This window comes from Lampetra planeri, chromosome 21 (assembly GCF_965212315.1).
Source record: "Lampetra planeri chromosome 21, kcLamPlan1.2.h2, whole genome shotgun sequence".
Taxonomy (NCBI): Eukaryota; Metazoa; Chordata; class Hyperoartia; order Petromyzontiformes; family Petromyzontidae; genus Lampetra; species Lampetra planeri.
The window spans coordinates 5,285,555-5,298,309 of NC_136127.1; the positions used below are offsets into that span (position 1 = coordinate 5,285,555).

A 12,755-nucleotide genomic window follows, 5' to 3' on the forward strand; every position below is an offset into this window, starting at 1 on the left:
CTCCCCATTGTGGTTGTCTTTGACAAACCCCAATGACCAGGGCAGCATGAGGAGGCCTTTTTCCAGCAGTGGAGTGACAAAAAGCTCCTGCATTCATTTCTTATCACCACATCGTTCACAGATGCTTTATGAATTGCAATGTGCATCATTGGTCAATAGATTACCCATTGAGCCACTTTTGATAACCTCTATCAAACTGGGACGTCAATAACATGGCAACTAAACCAATGCGGCAGGAGGAAGCCGAAATAGCTCAGTTGGGAGAGCGTTAGACTGAAGATCTAAAGGTCCCTGGTTCAATCCCGGGTTTCGGCATGGTACATATTTTGCTCAGTTCACCAAATACTACCCATTGTGGTTATCTTTGACAAACCCCAATGACCAGGGCAGCATGAGGAGGCCTTTTTCCAGCAGTGGAGTGACAAAAATCTCCTGCATTCATTTCTTATCACCACATCGTTCACAGATGCTTTATGAATTGCAATGTGCATCATTGGTCAATAGATTACCCATTGAGCCACTTTTGATAACCTCTATCAAACTGGGACGTCAATAACATGGCAACTAAACCAATGCGGCAGGAGGAAGCCAAAATAGCTCAGTTGGGAGAGCGTTAGACTGAAGATCTAAAGGTCCCTGGTTCAATCCCGGGTGTCAGCATGGTACATATTTTGCTCAGTTCACCAAATACTACCCATTGTGGTTATCTTTGACAAACCCCAATGACCAGGGCAGCATGAGGAGGCCTTTATCCAGCAGTGGAGTGACAAAAAGCTCCTGCATTCATTTCTTATCACCACATCGTTCACAGATGCTTTATGAATTGCAATGTGCATCATTGGTCAATAGATTACCCATTTAGCCACTTTTGATAACCTCTATCAAACTGGGACGTCAATAACATGGCAACTAAACCAATGCGGCAGGAGGAAGCCGAAATAGCTCAGTTGGGAGAGCGTTAGACTGAAGATCTAAAGGTCCCTGGTTCAATCCCGGGTTTTGGCATGGTACATATTTTGCTCAGTTCAACAAATACTACCCATTGTGGTTATCTTTGACAAACCCCAATGACCAGGGCAGCATGAGGAGGCCTTTATCCAGCAGTGGAGTGACAAAAAACTCCTGCATTCATTTCTTATCACCACATCGTTCACAGATGCTTTATGAATTGCAATGTGCATCATTGGTCAATAGATTACCCATTGAGCCACTTTTGATAACCTCTATCAAACTGGGACGTCAATAACATGGCAACTAAACCAATGCGGCAGGAGGATGTCGAAATAGCTCAGTTGGGAGAGCGTTAGACTGAAGATCTAAAGGTCCCTGGTTCAATCCCGGGTTTCGGCATGGTACGTATTTTGCTCAGTTCACCAAATACTACCCATTGTGGTTATCTTTGACAAACCCCAATGACCAGGGCAGCATGAGGAGGCCTTTATCCAGCAGTGGAGTGACGAAAAGCTCCCGTATGTATTTCTTATCAACACATTATGCACAAATGCATTATGAATTGCAATGTGCATCTTTGGTCAATAGATTACCCATTGAGCCACTTTTGATAACCCCTATCAAACTGGGACGTCAATAACATGGCAACTAAACAAAGGCTGCAGGAGGAAGCCGAAATAGCTCAGTTGGGAGAGCGTTAGATTGAAGATATAAAGGTCCTTGGTTCAATCCCGGTTTCGGCATGGTACATATTTTTGCTCAGTTCACCAAATACTCCCCATTGTGGTTGTCTTTGACAAACCCCAATGACCAGGGCAGCATGAGGAGGCCTTTTTCCAGCAGTGGAGTGACAAAAAGCTCCTGCATTCATTTCTTATCACCACATCGTTCACAGATGCTTTATGAATTGCAATGTGCATCATTGGTCAATAGATTACCCATTGAGCCACTTTTGATAACCTCTATCAAACAGGGACGTCAATAACATGGCAACTAAACCAATGCTGCATGAGGAAGCCGAAATAGCTCAGTTGGGAGAGCGTTAGACTGAAGATCTAAAGGTCCCTGGTTTATTCCCGGGTTTCGGCATGGTACATATTTTTGCTCAGTTCACCAAGTACTACCCATTGTGGTTAACTTTGACAAACCCCAATGACCAGGGCAGCATGAGGAGGCCTTTTTCCAGCAGTGGAGTGACAGAAAGCTCCTGCATTCATTTCTTATCACCACATCGTTCACAGATGCTTTATGAATTGCAATGTGCATCATTGGTCAATAGATTACCCATTGAACCACTTTTGATAACCTCTATCAAACTGGGACGTCAATAACATGGCAACTAAACCAATGCGGCAGGAGGAAGCCGAAATAGCTCAGTTGGGAGAGCGTTAGACTGAAGATTTAAAGGTCCCTGGTTTATTCCCGGGTTTCAGCATGGTACATATTTTTGCTCAGTTCACCAAGTACTACCCATTGTGGTTAACTTTGACAAACCCCAATGACCAGGGCAGCATGAGGAGGCCTTTTTCCAGCAGTGGAGTGACAGAAAGCTCCTGCATTCATTTCTTATCACCACATCGTTCACAGATGCTTTATGAATTGCAATGTGCATCATTGGTCAATAGATTACCCATTGAACCACTTTTGATAACCTCTATCAAACTGGGACGTCAATAACATGGCAACTAAACCAATGCGGCAGGAGGAAGCAGAAATAGCTCAGTTGGGAGAGCGTTAGACTGAAGATCTAAAGGTCCCTGGTTCAATCCCGGGTTTTGGCATGGTACATATTTTGCTCAGTTCACCAAATACTCCCCATTGTGGTTGTCTTTGACAAACCCCAATGACCAGGGCAGCATGAGGAGGCCTTTTTCCAGCAGTGGAGTGACAAAAAGCTCCTGCATTCATTTCTTATCACCACATCGTTCACAGATGCTTTATGAATTGCAATGTGCATCATTGGTCAATAGATTACCCATTGAGCCACTTTTGATAACCTCTATCAAACAGGGACGTCAATAACATGGCAACTAAACCAATGCTGCATGAGGAAGCCGAAATAGCTCAGTTGGGAGAGCGTTAGACTGAAGATCTAAAGGTCCCTGGTTTATTCCCGGGTTTCGGCATGGTACATATTTTTGCTCAGTTCACCAAGTACTACCCATTGTGGTTAACTTTGACAAACCCCAATGACCAGGGCAGCATGAGGAGGCCTTTTTCCAGCAGTGGAGTGACAGAAAGCTCCTGCATTCATTTCTTATCACCACATCGTTCACAGATGCTTTATGAATTGCAATGTGCATCATTGGTCAATAGATTACCCATTGAACCACTTTTGATAACCTCTATCAAACTGGGACGTCAATAACATGGCAACTAAACCAATGCGGCAGGAGAAACCGAAATAGCTCAGTTGGGAGAGCGTTAGACTGAAGATTTAAAGGTCCCTGGTTTATTCCCGGGTTTCAGCATGGTACATATTTTTGCTCAGTTCACCAAGTACTACCCATTGTGGTTAACTTTGACAAACCCCAATGACCAGGGCAGCATGAGGAGGCCTTTTTCCAGCAGTGGAGTGACAGAAAGCTCCTGCATTCATTTCTTATCACCACATCGTTCACAGATGCTTTATGAATTGCAATGTGCATCATTGGTCAATAGATTACCCATTGAACCACTTTTGATAACCTCTATCAAACTGGGACGTCAATAACATGGCAACTAAACCAATGCGGCAGGAGGAAGCAGAAATAGCTCAGTTGGGAGAGCGTTAGACTGAAGATCTAAAGGTCCCTGGTTCAATCCCGGGTTTTGGCATGGTACATATTTTGCTCAGTTCACCAAATACTCCCCATTGTGGTTGTCTTTGACAAACCCCAATGACCAGGGCAGCATGAGGAGGCCTTTTTCCAGCAGTGGAGTGACAAAAAGCTCCTGCATTCATTTCTTATCACCACATCGTTCACAGATGCTTTATGAATTGCAATGTGCATCATTGGTCAATAGATTACCCATTGAGCCACTTTTGATAACCTCTATCAAACTGGGACGTCAATAACATGGCAACTAAACCACTGTGGCAGGAGGAAGCCGAAATAGCTAAGTTGGGAGAACGTTAGACTGAAGATCTAAAGGTCCCTGGTTCAATCCCGGGTTTCGGCATGGTACATATTTTGCTCAGTTCACCAAATACTACCCATTGTGGTTATCTTTGACAAACTCCAATGACCAGGGCAGCATGAGGAGGCCTTTTTCCAGCAGTGGAGTGACAAAAAGCTCCTGCATTCATTTCTTATCACCACATCGTTCACAGATGCTTTATGAATTGCAATGTGCATCATTGGTCAATAGATTACCCATTGAGCCACTTTTGATAACCTCTATCAAACTGGGACGTCAATAACATGGCAACTAAACCAATGCGGCAGGAGGAAGCCGAAATAGCTCAGTTGGGAGAGCGTTAGACTGAAGATCTAAAGGTCCCTGGTTCAATCGCGGGTTTCGGCATGGTACATATTTTTGCTCAGTTCACCAAATACTCCCCATTGTGGTTGTCTTTGACAAACCCCAATGACCAGGGCAGCATGAGGAGGCCTTTTTCCAGCAGTGGAGTGACGAAAAGCTCCTGCATTCATTTCTTATCACCACATCGTTCACAGATGCTTTATGAATTGCAATGTGCATCATTGGTCAATAGATTACCCATTGAGCCACTTTTGATAACCTCTATCAAACTGGGACGTCAATAACATGGCAACTAAACCAATGCGGCAGGAGGATGCCGAAATAGCTCAGTTGGGAGAGCGTTAGACTGAAGATCTAAAGGTCCCGGGTTTCGGCATGGTTATTATTTTTGCTCAGTTCACCAAATACTACCCATTGTGGTTATCTTTGACAAACCCCAATGACCAGGGCAGCATGAGGAGGCCTTTTTCCAGCAGTGGAGTGACAAAAAGCTCCTGCATTCATTTCTTATCACCACATCGTTCACAGATGCTTTATGAATTGCAATGTGCATCATTGGTCAATAGATTACCCATTGAGCCACTTTTGATAACCTCTATCAAACTGGGACGTCAATAACATGGCAACTAAACCAATGCTGCAGGAGGAAGCCGAAATAGCTCAGTTGGGAGAGCGTGAGACTGAAGATTTAAAGGTCCCTATGTCAATCCCGGGTTTCGGCATGGTACATATTTTTGCTCAGTTCACCAAGTGGTACTACCCATTGTGGTTATCTTTGATAAACCCCAATGACCAGGGCAGCATGAGGAGGCCTTTATCCAGCAGTGGAGTGACAAAAAGCTCCTGCATTCATTTCTTATCACCACATCGTTCACAGATGCTTTATGAATTGCAATGTGCATCATTGGTCAATAGATTACCCATTGAGCCACTTTTGATAACCTCTATCAAACTGGGACGTCAATAACATGGCAACTAAACCAATGCTGCAGGAGGAAGCCGAAATAGCTCAGTTGGGAGAGCGTGAGACTGAAGATTTAAAGGTCCCTATGTCAATCCCGGGTTTCGGCATGGTACATATTTTTGCTCAGTTCACCAAGTGGTACTACCCATTGTGGTTATCTTTGACAAACCCCAATGACCAGGGCAGCATGAGGAGGCCTTTATCCAGCAGTGGAGTGACAAAAAGCTCCCGTATGTATTTCTTATCACCACATTGTGCACAAACGCATTATACATTGCAATGTGAATCATTGGTCAATAGATTACCCATTGAGCCACTTTTGATAACCTCTATCAAACTGGGACGTCAATAACATGGAAACTTAACCAATGCTGCAGGAGGAAGCCAAAATAGCTCAGTTGGGAGAGCGTTAGACTGAAGATCTAAAGGTCCCTGGTTCAATCCCGTGTTTCGGCATGGTACATATTTTTGCTCAGTTCACCAAATACTCCCCATTGTGGTTGTCTTTGACAAACCCCAATGACCAGGGCAGCATGAGGAGGCCTTTTTCCAGCAGTGGAGTGACAAAAAGCTCCTGCATTCATTTCTTATCACCACATCGTTCACAGATGCTTTATGAATTGCAATGTGCATCATTGGTCAATAGATTACCCATTGAGCCACTTTTGATAACCTCTATCAAACTGGGACGTCAATAACATGGCAACTAAACCAATGCGGCAGGAGGAAGCCGAAATAGCTCAGTTGGGAGAGCGTTAGACTGAAGATCTAAAGGTCCCTGGTTCAATCCTGGGTTTCGGCATGGTACATATTTTTGCTCAGTTCACCAAATTCTCCCCATTGTGGTTGTCTTTGACAAACCCCAATGACCAGGGCAGCATGAGGAGGCCTTTTTCCAGCAGTGGAGTGACAAAAAGCTCCCGTATGTATTTCTTATCACCACATTGTGCACAAACGCATTATACATTGCAATGTGAATCATTGGTCAATAGATTACCCATTGAGCCACTTTTGATAACCTCTATCAAACTGGGACGTCAATAACATGGAAACTTAACCAATGCTGCAGGAGGAAGCCGAAATAGCTCAGTTGGGAGAGCGTTAGACTGAAAATGTAAAGGTCCCTGGTTCAATCCCGGGTTTCGGCATGGTACGTTTTTTTGCTCAGTTCACCAAGTGCTACTACCCATTGTGGTTAACTTTGACAAACCCCAATGACCAGGGCAACATGAGGAGGACTTTATCCAGCAGTGGAGTGACAAAAAGCTCCTGCATTCATTTCTTATCACCACATCGTTCACAGATGCTTCATGAATTGCAATGTGCATCATTGCTCAATAGATTACCCATTGAGCCACTTTTGATAACCTCTATGAAACTGGTACATCAATAACATGGCAACTTAACCAAAGCTGCAGGAGGAAGCCGAAATAGCTCAGTTGGGAGAGCGTTAGACTGAAGATCTAAAGGTCCCGGATTTCGGCATGGTTATTATTTTTGCTCAGTTCACCAAATTCTCCCCATTGTGGTTGTCTTTGACAAACCCCAATGACCAGGGCAGCATGAGGAGGCCTTTTTCCAGCAGTGGAGTGACAAAAAGCTCCCGTATGTATTTCTTATCACCACATTGTGCACAAACGCATTATACATTGCAATGTGAATCATTGGTCAATAGATTACCCATTGAGCCACTTTTGATAACCTCTATCAAACTGGGACGTCAATAACATGGCAACTTAACCAAAGCTGCAGGAGGAAGCCGAAATAGCTCAGTTGAGAGAGCGTTAGACTGAAGATCTAAAGGTCCCGGGTTTCGGCATGGTTATTATTTTTGCTCAGTTCACCAAATACTACCCATTGTGGTTGTCTTTGACAAACCCCAATGACCAGGGCAGCATGAGGAGGCCTTTTTCCAGCAGTGGAGTGATAAAAAGCTCCTGCATTCATTTCTTATCACCACATCGTTCACAGATGCTTTATGAATTGCAATGTGCATCATTGGTCAATAGATTACCCATTGAGCCACTTTTGATAACCTCTATCAAACTGGGACGTCAATAACATGGCAACTAAACCAATGCGGCAGGAGGAAGCCGAAATAGCTCAGTTGGGAGAGCGTTAGACTGAAGATCTAAAGGTCCCTAGTTCAATCCCGGGTTTCGGCATGGTACATATTTTTGCTCAGTTCACCAAATACTCCCCATTGTGGTTGTCTTTGACAAACCCCAATGACCAGGGCAGCATGAGGAGGCCTTTTTCCAGCAGTAGAATGACAAAAAGCTCCTGCATTCATTTCTTATCACCACATCGTTCACAGATGCTTTATGAATTGCAATGTGCATCATTGGTCAATAGATTACCCATTGAGCCACTTTTGATAACCTCTATCAAACTGGGACGTCAATAACATGGCAACTAAACCAATGCGGCAGGAGGAAGCCGAAATAGCTCAGTTGGGAGAGCGTTAGACTGAAGATCTAAAGGTCCCGGGTTTCGGCATGGTTATTATTTTTGCTCAGTTCACCAAATACTACCCATTGTGGTTGTCTTTGACAAACCCCAATGACCAGGGCAGCATGAGGAGGCCTTTTTCCAGCAGTGGAGTGATAAAAAGCTCCTGCATTCATTTCTTATCACCACATCGTTCACAGATGCTTTATGAATTGCAATGTGCATCATTGGTCAATAGATTACCCATTGAGCCACTTTTGATAACCTCTATCAAACTGGGACGTCAATAACATGGCAACTAAACCAATGCGGCAGGAGGAAGCCGAAATAGCTCAGTTGGGAGAGCGTTAGACTGAAGATCTAAAGGTCCCTAGTTCAATCCCGGGTTTCGGCATGGTACATATTTTTGCTCAGTTCACCAAATACTCCCCATTGTGGTTGTCTTTGACAAACCCCAATGACCAGGGCAGCATGAGGAGGCCTTTTTCCAGCAGTGGAGTGACAAAAAGCTCCTGCATTCATTTCTTATCACCACATCGTTCACAGATGCTTTATGAATTGCAATGTGCATCATTGGTCAATAGATTACCCATTGAGCGACTTTTGATAACCTCTATCAAACTGGGACGTCAATAACATGGCAACTAAACCAATGCGGCAGGAGGAAGCCGAAATAGCTCAGTTGGGAGAGCGTTAGACTGAAGATCTAAAGGTCCCTGGTTCAATCCCGGGTTTCGGCATGGTACATATTTTTGCTCAGTTCACCAAATTCTCCCCATTGTGGTTGTCTTTGACAAACCCCAATGACCAGGGCAGCATGAGGAGGCCTTTTTCCAGCAGTGGAGTGACAAAAAGCTCCCGTATGTATTTCTTATCACCACATTGTGCACAAACGCATTATACATTGCAATGTGAATCATTGGTCAATAGATTACCCATTGAGCCACTTTTGATAACCTCTATCAAACTGGGACGTCAATAACATGGAAACTTAACCAATGCTGCAGGAGGAAGCCGAAATAGCTCAGTTGGGAGAGCGTTAGACTGAAAATGTAAAGGTCCCTGGTTCAATCCCGGGTTTCGGCATGGTACGTTTTTTGCTCAGTTCACCAAGTGCTACTACCCATTGTGGTTAACTTTGACAAACCCCAATGACCAGGGCAACATGAGGAGGACTTTATCCAGCAGTGGAGTGACAAAAAGCTCCTGCATTCATTTCTTATCACCACATCGTTCACAGATGCTTCATGAATTGCAATGTGCATCATTGCTCAATAGATTACCCATTGAGCCACTTTTGATAACCTCTATGAAACTGGTACATCAATAACATGGCAACTTAACCAAAGCTGCAGGAGGAAGCCGAAATAGCTCAGTTGGGAGAGCGTTAGACTGAAGATCTAAAGGTCCCGGATTTCGGCATGGTTATTATTTTTGCTCAGTTCACCAAATACTACCCATTGTGGTTATCTTTGACAAACCCCAATGACCAGGGCAGCATGAGGAGGCCTTTATCCAGCAGTGGAGTGACAAAAAGCTACCGTATGTATTTCTTATCACCACATTGTGCACAAACGCATTATACATTGCAATGTGAATCATTGGTCAATAGATTACCCATTGAGCCACTTTTGATAACCTCTATCAAACTGGGACATCAATAACATGGAAACTTAACCAATGCTGCAGGAGGAAGCCGAAATAGCTCAGTTGGGAGAGCGTTAGACTGAAGATCTAAAGGTCCCTGGTTCAATCCCGGGTTTCGGCATGGTGCATATTTTTGCTCAGTTCACCAAGTGGAACTACCCATTGTGGTTGTCTTTGACAAACCCCAATGACCAGTGCAGCATGAGGAGCATGAGGAGGCCTTTATCCAGCAGTGGAGTGACAAAAAGCTCCTGCATTCATTTCTTATCACCACATCGTTCACAGATGCTTTATGAATTGCAATGTGCATCATTGGTCAATAGATTACCCATTGAGCCACTTTTGATAACCTCTATCAAACTGGGACGTCAATAACATGGCAACTTAACCAAAGCTGCAGGAGGAAGCCGAAATAGCTCAGTTGGGAGAGTGTTAGACTGAAGATCTAAAGGTCCCTGGTTCAATCCCGGGTTTCGGCATGGTACATATTTTTGCTCAGTTCACCAAATACTCCCCATTGTGGTTGTCTTTGACAAACCCCAATGACCAGGGCAGCATGAGGAGGCCTTTTTCCAGCAGTGGAGTGACAAAAAGCTCCTGCATTCATTTCTTATCACCACATCGTTCACAGATGCTTTATGAATTGCAATGTGCATCATTGGTCAATAGATTACTAATTGAGCCACTTTTGATAACCTCTATCAAACTGGGACGTCAATAACATGGCAACTAAACCAATGCGGCAGGAGGAAGCCGAAATAGCTCAGTTGGGAGAGCGTTAGACTGAAGATCTAAAGGTCCCTGGTTCAATCCCGGGTTTCGGCATGGTACATATTTTTGCTCAGTTCACCAAATTCTCCCCATTGTGGTTGTCTTTGACAAACCCCAATGACCAGGGCAGCATGAGGAGGCCTTTTTCCAGCAGTAGAGTGACAAAAAGCTCCCGTATGTATTTCTTATCACCACATTGTGCACAAACGCATTATACATTGCAATGTGAATCATTGGTCAATAGATTACCCATTGAGCCACTTTTGATAACCTCTATCAAACTGAGACGTCAATAACATGGCAACTTAACCAAAGCTGCAGGAGGAAGCCGAAATAGCTCAGTTGGGAGAGCGTTAGACTGAAGATCTAAAGGTCCCGGGTTTCGGCATGGTTATTATTTTTGCTCAGTTCACCAAATACTACCCATTGTGGTTGTCTTTGACAAACCCCAATGACCAGGGCAGCATGAGGAGGCCTTTTTCCAGCAGTGGAGTGATAAAAAGCTCCTGCATTCATTTCTTATCACCACATCGTTCACAGATGCTTTATGAATTGCAATGTGCATCATTGGTCAATAGATTACCCATTGAGCCACTTTTGATAACCTCTATCAAACTGGGACGTCAATAACATGGCAACTAAACCAATGCTGCAGTAGGAAGCCGAAATAGCTCAGTTGGGAGAGCGTGAGACTGAAGATTTAAAGGTCCCTATGTCAATCCCGGGTTTCGGCATGGTACATATTTTTGCTCAGTTCACCAAGTGGTACTACCCATTGTGGTTATCTTTGACAAACCCCAATGACCAGGGCAGCATGAGGAGGCCTTTATCCAGCAGTGGAGTGACAAAAAGCTCCCGTATGTATTTCTTATCACCACATTGTGCACAAACGCATTATACATTGCAATGTGAATCATTGGTCAATAGATTACCCATTGAGCCACTTTGATAACCTCTATCAAACTGGGACGTCAATAACATGGAAACTTAACCAATGCTGCAGGAGGAAGCCGAAATAGCTCAGTTGGGAGAGCGTTAGACTGAAGATCTAAAGGTCCCTGGTTCAATCCCGGGTTTCGGCATGGTACATATTTTTGCTCAGTTCACCAAATACTCCCCATTGTGGTTGTCTTTGACAAACCCCAATGACCAGGGCATCATGAGGAGGCCTTTTTCCAGCAGTGGAGTGACAAAAAGCTCCTGCATTCATTTCTTATCACCACATCGTTCACAGATGCTTTATGAATTGCAATGTGCATCATTGGTCAATAGATTACCCATTGAGCCACTTTTGATAACCTCTATCAAACTGGGACGTCAATAACATGGCAACTAAACCAATGCGGCAGGAGGAAGCCGAAATAGCTCAGTTGGGAGAGCGTTAGACTGAAGATCTAAAGGTCCCTGGTTCAATCCCGGGTTTCGGCATGGTACATATTTTTGCTCAGTTCACCAAATTCTCCCCATTGTGGTTGTCTTTGACAAACCCCAATGACCAGGGCAGCATGAGGAGGCCTTTTTCCAGCAGTGGAGTGACAAAAAGCTCCCGTATGTATTTCTTATCACCACATTGTGCACAAACGCATTATACATTGCAATGTGAATCATTGGTCAATAGATTACCCATTGAGCCACTTTTGATAACCTCTATCAAACTGGGACGTCAATAACATGGAAACTTAACCAATGCTGCAGGAGGAAGCCGAAATAGCTCAGTTGGGAGAGCGTTAGACTGAAAATGTAAAGGTCCCTGGTTCAATCCCGGGTTTCGGCATGGTACGTTTTTTTGCTCAGTTCACCAAGTGCTACTACCCATTGTGGTTAACTTTGACAAACCCCAATGACCAGGGCAACATGAGGAGGACTTTATCCAGCAGTGGAGTGACAAAAAGCTCCTGCATTCATTTCTTATCACCACATCGTTCACAGATGCTTCATGAATTGCAATGTGCATCATTGCTCAATAGATTACCCATTGAGCCACTTTTGATAACCTCTATGAAACTGGTACATCAATAACATGGCAACTTAACCAAAGCTGCAGGAGGAAGCCGAAATAGCTCAGTTGGGAGAGCGTTAGACTGAAGATCTAAAGGTCCCGGATTTCGGCATGGTTATTATTTTTGCTCAGTTCACCAAATACTACCCATTGTGGTTATCTTTGACAAACCCCAATGACCAGGGCAGCATGAGGAGGCCTTTATCCAGCAGTGGAGTGACAAAAAGCTACCGTATGTATTTCTTATCACCACATTGTGCACAAACGCATTATACATTGCAATGTGAATCATTGGTCAATAGATTACCCATAGAGCCACTTTTGATAACCTCTATCAAACTGGGACATCAATAACATGGAAACTTAACCAATGCTGCAGGAGGAAGCCGAAATAGCTCAGTTGGGAGAGCGTTAGACTGAAGATCTAAAGGTCCCTGGTTCAATCCCGGGTTTCGGCATGGTGCATATTTTTGCTCAGTTCACCAAGTGGAACTACCCATTGTGGTT

The 12,755-nt window shown here is 44.1% G+C and overlaps 9 non-coding genes across 9 annotated transcripts; all 9 read left to right on the forward strand.

The window, feature by feature from the left end:
- The first annotated feature begins 242 nt into the window (after positions 1-242).
- TRNAF-GAA (transfer RNA phenylalanine (anticodon GAA)) lies at positions 243-315 on the forward strand. The gene has a single exon. It is a non-coding gene; the product is annotated as a tRNA-Phe (tRNA).
- A 617-nt stretch (positions 316-932) lies between these two features.
- TRNAF-GAA (transfer RNA phenylalanine (anticodon GAA)) lies at positions 933-1,005 on the forward strand. The gene has a single exon. It is a non-coding gene; the product is annotated as a tRNA-Phe (tRNA).
- Positions 1,006-8,498: 7,493 nt separating this feature from the next.
- Positions 8,499-8,571, forward strand: TRNAF-GAA (transfer RNA phenylalanine (anticodon GAA)). Its single transcript has one exon. It is a non-coding gene; the product is annotated as a tRNA-Phe (tRNA).
- Positions 8,572-9,526: 955 nt separating this feature from the next.
- Positions 9,527-9,599, forward strand: TRNAF-GAA (transfer RNA phenylalanine (anticodon GAA)). The gene has a single exon. It is a non-coding gene; the product is annotated as a tRNA-Phe (tRNA).
- A 285-nt stretch (positions 9,600-9,884) lies between these two features.
- TRNAF-GAA (transfer RNA phenylalanine (anticodon GAA)) lies at positions 9,885-9,957 on the forward strand. The gene has a single exon. It is a non-coding gene; the product is annotated as a tRNA-Phe (tRNA).
- Positions 9,958-10,230: 273 nt separating this feature from the next.
- Positions 10,231-10,303, forward strand: TRNAF-GAA (transfer RNA phenylalanine (anticodon GAA)). The gene has a single exon. It is a non-coding gene; the product is annotated as a tRNA-Phe (tRNA).
- Positions 10,304-11,258: 955 nt separating this feature from the next.
- TRNAF-GAA (transfer RNA phenylalanine (anticodon GAA)) lies at positions 11,259-11,331 on the forward strand. The gene has a single exon. It is a non-coding gene; the product is annotated as a tRNA-Phe (tRNA).
- A 273-nt stretch (positions 11,332-11,604) lies between these two features.
- Positions 11,605-11,677, forward strand: TRNAF-GAA (transfer RNA phenylalanine (anticodon GAA)). The gene has a single exon. It is a non-coding gene; the product is annotated as a tRNA-Phe (tRNA).
- A 956-nt stretch (positions 11,678-12,633) lies between these two features.
- On the forward strand, positions 12,634-12,706 carry TRNAF-GAA (transfer RNA phenylalanine (anticodon GAA)). Its single transcript has one exon. It is a non-coding gene; the product is annotated as a tRNA-Phe (tRNA).
- Positions 12,707-12,755: the final 49 nt, after the last annotated feature.